Raw genomic sequence first — 6,132 nt, 5'->3', positions numbered from 1 at the left:
CTTCTAAGAACATGTAATAAATAACTTCAAAATGCAATGGGTATTTAATTTTAGGGTGGGCCTTTAACATTAATGTAAAACACTGTGTAATATGAAAACATTAGAATGCTTGTGATGTGCCCACAATGTGTTAAGTAGCTTACGAAGTCAGTATCTACAAAGTAGTTGTCTGTTACCATTCTGATAAAACAAAAATTCATCATTAATTTAACCTTATGTGTTTTTGCTGTAACACTTAACACAAGAATAGATGTCTACTATTTTCCCACTAAAACAAAGGAGTACAGTAGTTTTCTTCTCGTTGTTAGTGTTGTATTTAAAAAAGGTCAACATTAAAAATGAACTATTATTTTCTTTGAAATCATTAAGCTTCTTGCACATCTTAAACTTCCTTCTTCTGCCTGTGTTCAGAAATTTCTTCAGAAATTTCTTTAATTCCCGGTAATGAGGAAGGCTGCTGCAATGACTATTCTTTGCAACTTCTTCATTTGTGTAAAAGAGTAAACACAGCTTATGTGAAGCCCTGTTTTAAGAGTCACATAGTCTATGCCAACAGGAACATTGGGTTGATGTGGTCCAATTCTCTACTCATCGGGGATTGTGTAGTCGACCGTGTTTTCATCACTTTGGCCGCCTGCATTTTCACTTGTGTCTTTTTTTTTGTAAGTAGATTTTTAAAAAATATTTTTTATTTTTTTATTGTCTAAAATTTTACATATGTTTTTTTCCCCCAGTTGACCCTCCCCCCCACTGTGTCTTTGTTGGGATCATCAGCATTCTCAGCAGATTCAGCGCCTGGTTCTGTATTTTCCTCATTTTTAATTCCATTTTCCAGCACTGCTTCATTTTGTTGACCAGGTTCCTTGATCTTGTCCACCTTAATTTCAACCAGTTGTCACCAGATTTAAATGCCAGGCCTGATTTATGAAGTTTCTGAAGTTTTGAATCTTCCTCGTCACCAGCCTCATTTAGAGTGACAAAACCTTCCATGTTCCCTGGGAAATGATGCTTTTTAAGCTTTTTCTTTGCAGCTGAAGCACTCGCATTTCCATCTTTTTCACAGCTTTGTCTGATTTTTTTTTCCCCATCAGAAGTCACATCATCTAAATTAGCAAGATCTTCTCATCTCCCACTGAACTGCCACTTCCTAGCAGTGCTGCTGCTTCACCTACCAGTAGCTCATCTTCAGGTTCAAGATGCATGCTAGGTTCTTGTTCGGCCTGGTCATCTTCTGTATCCTTTTCACCATCTTCACCTGACTTCTCTTCTTGTTCTTTCATTTTATTTTACTATTATTATTTTTTAGTCCTCACATGAGGATATTTTTCCATTGATTTTTAGGGAGAGTGGGAGAGAGAGGGAAAGACAGAGAGAAACATTGATGTGAGAGAAGCACATCTATTGTTTGCCTCCTTCATGCGCCCTAACCAGGGCCCAGACTGGGGAGGAGCCTGCAACTGAGATATGTGCCCTTGACTGGAATCAAACCCGGGACCCTTCAGTACGCAGGTCAACATTCTATTCACTGAGCCAAACTGGCGAGGGCCTGTTCTTGTTCTTTACCTTCAGTTGTACTTTCAGTCTTCTGGGAACCATCAGTTTTGGATTTCTTATCGCTTGGAGATTTTTTGCCATCTGGAGAATAAGATTCCTTTCAGGATTTATCTTTTTTTCAGTAAGTCAATGCCTCTGTTAGGAATCCTTAGTACAAATTTTTTGTATTTTTTAGATAGGCCAACTTTCACACGTCTCCTCTGAAACCAAAGGGCCTTTTTCAAGTAGTGTTTGACCATTGCCATTGCATCTTCTCTTGTCTCCATCTCAATAAAGGCCTGACTTTTCATCCTCATCAGTATATAATTCTGTATTTTCCCATAAGACTCAGCAAGCTTAAGGACAACACTGTCAGAATAGCCAGAATGAGGTAAGTTGATGAGATGTATCACACATCCAAGCTCCTCCTTCTGATCAAACTTCTGGCCTGGCTTCCCTTCAGGTTTTTTTATTCTTTCATACTCTTGTGATAATGCACTTTCACTGGCTTGCCAAGTACTAATGCTGGTGTGGTTGTATAATAATCCGCTGCAGCCTGAGCATCTTCTGTGGTTGCCATTTCAATAAAAGCCTCATCAATTTTATTTAAAATCAGATTAATTGAAATGACTCCAAATGGTCCCACCAGCTTTAATAATTGATATCTCACATTTTTCCCTCATTGGAAATCCACGATGTGAACAACTTGGCTAGTTTCTACTCTACCTTTTTGCATGTGTCTTGGTCCTTGCAGGTTCCCATTTCCAGCACCCAGGTTTCCTCTTGGTCCAATTGCTGGTCCCCCAAGATGAAATGAGAGAGGTGGAGGCCCCCAAATTCCTGGTACTGGGTTTGTAGATAGTTACAACATGAAGGGATAACCCATTGTGTGTCCTGTATCATTGTCAGGGTTCTATTCTGGATAGATTTCAAGAAGCAGCTAGCATGGGCGACTGTGACTTGCTCCATTGATATGTTGACTCTATGCCTTATTAGAATGAACTGGCAAATCACATATAGAGCACAGATGGGGATAACCCTTCGGTCAGAGTCCATGGAAGTCTTCAATATTGCTGTTTGGAGAAGTGCCCCTCATTTTCTCAAAGAGAGAATTTTCTTGTAAGGGGCCAGAACCACGTCTCATTCTCTCATACCCACTGTCAAATTTATGATAGTTATGCCAGGTCTCACCAAAAAAAGAATCAGCCCTACACCTTTCTCCATCTCTTAATCTGTCATCTTCATAATCCATTCTGTCATAATAACCAGAGACTTGAGAACAGCTTCCATGGTCATCATCAAGCACTGGGTTGAGACTAGGACCATGATCATCAAAACTATCTCTTCTAAAGTGACTTTTTTCTTCCTAGTCATCCCTAGGAGGCTCCTCCTTTTAAGTTGTAGAAAGATTTGGGGAAAATTCTCAGGAGTTATCTTGTCCCCTGGGTAACCACTCAATTCATCTAAGTCTCTAGCAAACAGACCAAAGCTGTACAAAATGTCACTGGCCTGGCCTGCATCTCCACGGTGTTGAGAAGACAGGGGGAGTGAACCTGTACTTCCAATGTTATCGTCTGACAATTATGGGAAGAAGTACCAGCAGAAGACAGTGCACGATGAGCTCCTTGTTGATTCAATGAAAAACTCATTCCAAGATTCATTAAACTAGCATCCTTCCAAGAGACGCTGGCATACTTCAAGAAGGCCTATTCCTGCTGCGGACAGGTCTTGGCCATGACCCTGCGCATCCCTACAAGAGATGACTGCTGGAAGGACTTGGACACTGTAAACTAACTCTTGTCTAGTTTACAGATTAAACATATTTTAATTTTTTTAAGATGGACAAAAAGAAAGCTCACACACAGAAAACTAGATTAACTGTGCTTCAAAATATGGTAACGCCAAGAAAATGACCAGTAAGGACTGTAGAATCTTCTTCAGGCTGAGAACCAGCAGACAACTCTTAAGGAAAGGGAGAGGGGAAAAGGAGAGGTACCTCTCTCCTAGCGATCGGGGATGCAGAGGCTCCCACAATCCTCTGCAGCAACTGCACTCTGGAATATTGTTCAGAAATATGTTAGGAACTGATTCTCTTTCCCTTCTTTCTGAGGAAAATAGTTAGATTTCTATGCATTCAGACCTCTTTCAAGATCTATTAAACATTAACATCAATGGGAAGATGCACTTCAGTTTTTGCATGCCTCTCATTTTGCAGAGTGCCATGGCGGTAAACCTGAGTACTATTTAATATTTCATTTCACAAATGTCCATTGAGTGCTTTCTGCTGTGAGTCACCGGAAGCTTTTATTAGGGTGAAAACAAAGTCCCTTCCATTTGTGTGGGAGGGCTGTGGAGACTGGATGATTGATGGGGAGTGAAACCTGAAGCCAGGAAGACTGGTTTGGAGGTAATTCAATAGCCAAAGAGTGGAGTACAAGGGACCTGACCAAGGTAGTGTCAATGGGAATACAAATGAGGGAATGGGTTGGGAAACTTTTTTTTTTCAAGTTGACAGAGTGTTTGTTGGTGGGATAGGTAAAAGAAAGAGATAATTGAAAGGGGATTAAATAACTTTCTTTATGTCATTAATTAAATAATGGTGGGACTACTAGAAATAATAAATCCAGAGAGGCAGATGGTCAGTAGAGAAAGACCAAGGCTTAGATTCTAATGACTATGGGGGCGATAATAAGAGACTTCCAAGGAAAGGTGCTTGTTGGCATCTGGGCTCTGTAGGATAAAGGGTAGATTAATGTAATGGTATGGGATCATCCAGTTAAATGCAGAAAGATACAGGGCAGGAATATTGAAGTTCTTCTGCCAATTCTTGCTGTTGAGATTGGTTTAAATAAGTGAATTTTGAGTAAAACATCCTGTAATAAAGAACTACTCTATTGTAACTATTATTACTTTGTGGAAAATACCCGAGAACTTAATGAGGTGTTCAAGGTTTATTATATCCTACACACAAATTTGCATATCCAAATAATCACATGGATTGGCATCAATGAAGAACCTTTCCTCTGTTTTCTTTAAAATATGTTTCTAAAAAATATTTTTATTGATTTCAGAGAGGAAGGGAGAGGGAGAGAGATATATAAACATCAGTGAGGAGAGATAATCATTGATCGGCTGCCTCCTCCCCTCCCCGCCCCCCTCACTGGGGAATGAGCCTGCAACCTGGGTATGTGCCCTTGACTAGGAATCATACCAAGACCTCCTGGTTCATAGGTTGATGCTTAACCACTGAGCAACACCAGCTGAGTGAAAGCACCCCAGATCGAACCTGCAACCCAGGTATGTGCCCTGGCCAGTAATTGAACCTGCAACCTTTTGGTGTACAGTATGATGCTCCAACCAGCTGAGCCACACCAGCCAGGGCTCATCTGTTTTCCATGTTGTCTTTGATACAATTGCAGGTATGAGGTGAAGTTTATCCTACCTAGGAGGCAAAGTTTGTGCCCATCCCAGGGTTCAGATTGAGCACTTTCCCTTTCTGAGTCCCTCTAGCTTGCCTACTGAAAACGGATCTACAAGAGAAGAAAACTGTAACCCTACAGTGCTTCTGTTACTCTTCTTGAGAGTGGAGCAAATGGGCTTGTCTCAGTAGAGACCAAGTTCTTAGAGAGATTGGGAGGACTTAGACAGGAGTGAGAGTTTTATATTAATTTCTCCAGAAGTGGGGAGGGGAACTTACCCAAGATTATAGCAGTGAGACCTCATGCTTTGAGTCGTTTTCTAAGGACCTGGGAGCTGCAGGTCTGAAATTACCTGGAGGCAAAAGAGCTGCCTTATTCATGTCTGTGTTCATCTTGGTCACCCCTCATCCAGACTCAGCACCTGGAGCCTCTCCTCATTCTGGATGTGACCTTATTGGGCCCATGATGTCCATGGTCCCCAGCCAATGCCGAGACTACACTGCCCTGTTTTCCCCTCTCACAATGTAGAAGGTGGCGATTAAATTTGAGTAAAGGGTTGGAAAGAAAATGGAGAAGGGGGCAAAATGAAGAAGAGGGATAGTTCATTGGGAATGAGGATGAGATTTGGAAATGAAAATCTAGGAAGAACAATACCCAGGAGTCCTTAAAACCTGAACCCAAAAATCTGTCCCAGCAGCCTCTTTAAATTCTAAACTGGCATTTAGGGAAAATGCCCTGATCATAGTAGGTGATTAGTATATGGAGCAGAATCCCAGATGAGGAATTTCAGAACAGCAACCAAGATGCTAAGACAGACATAAGAAATGGGAACATGCAAGCTAACATGATGCTTAGGAGCAAGAGCTTGGTAGAGTTATGAGGACCAAGATGCTGCATGAAAGTTATTTCAAGGACAGTGATGATGCTGAGGCCCAGAGAATGCAGGTAGGACTGGTTAATTACTATTTCTCAGCAGAGGCTTCGGCTCTGATATGGGAACAAGGAGGGATGTGGAAGCTGGGAACCAGTTTGGATCTTTTTAAAACTCCCAATGTGTTGTTACTGTTTAAACTTCAGTTTCCAATTCTTATTGCTAGTACATAAAAACTATTGAAATTTGTGTATTGGTCCTATAATCTTGGCTTTATAAATTCACTGATTGTCCTAGGTACCCTGCCTC

General features: G+C 41.0%; 1 pseudogene; it reads right to left on the bottom strand.

The window, feature by feature from the left end:
- Window positions 1–213: 213 nt before the first annotated feature.
- Window positions 214–5,344, bottom strand: LOC102248272 (annotated as a pseudogene).
- Between the last annotated feature and the right edge of the window lie 788 nt (window positions 5,345–6,132).

This window comes from Myotis brandtii, unplaced genomic scaffold, assembly GCF_000412655.1.
Source record: "Myotis brandtii unplaced genomic scaffold, ASM41265v1 scaffold55, whole genome shotgun sequence".
Taxonomy (NCBI): domain Eukaryota; kingdom Metazoa; phylum Chordata; class Mammalia; order Chiroptera; family Vespertilionidae; genus Myotis; species Myotis brandtii.
Note: the sequence above shows the minus strand (reverse complement) of the source record. Positions and strands in the feature narration are given on the sequence as shown.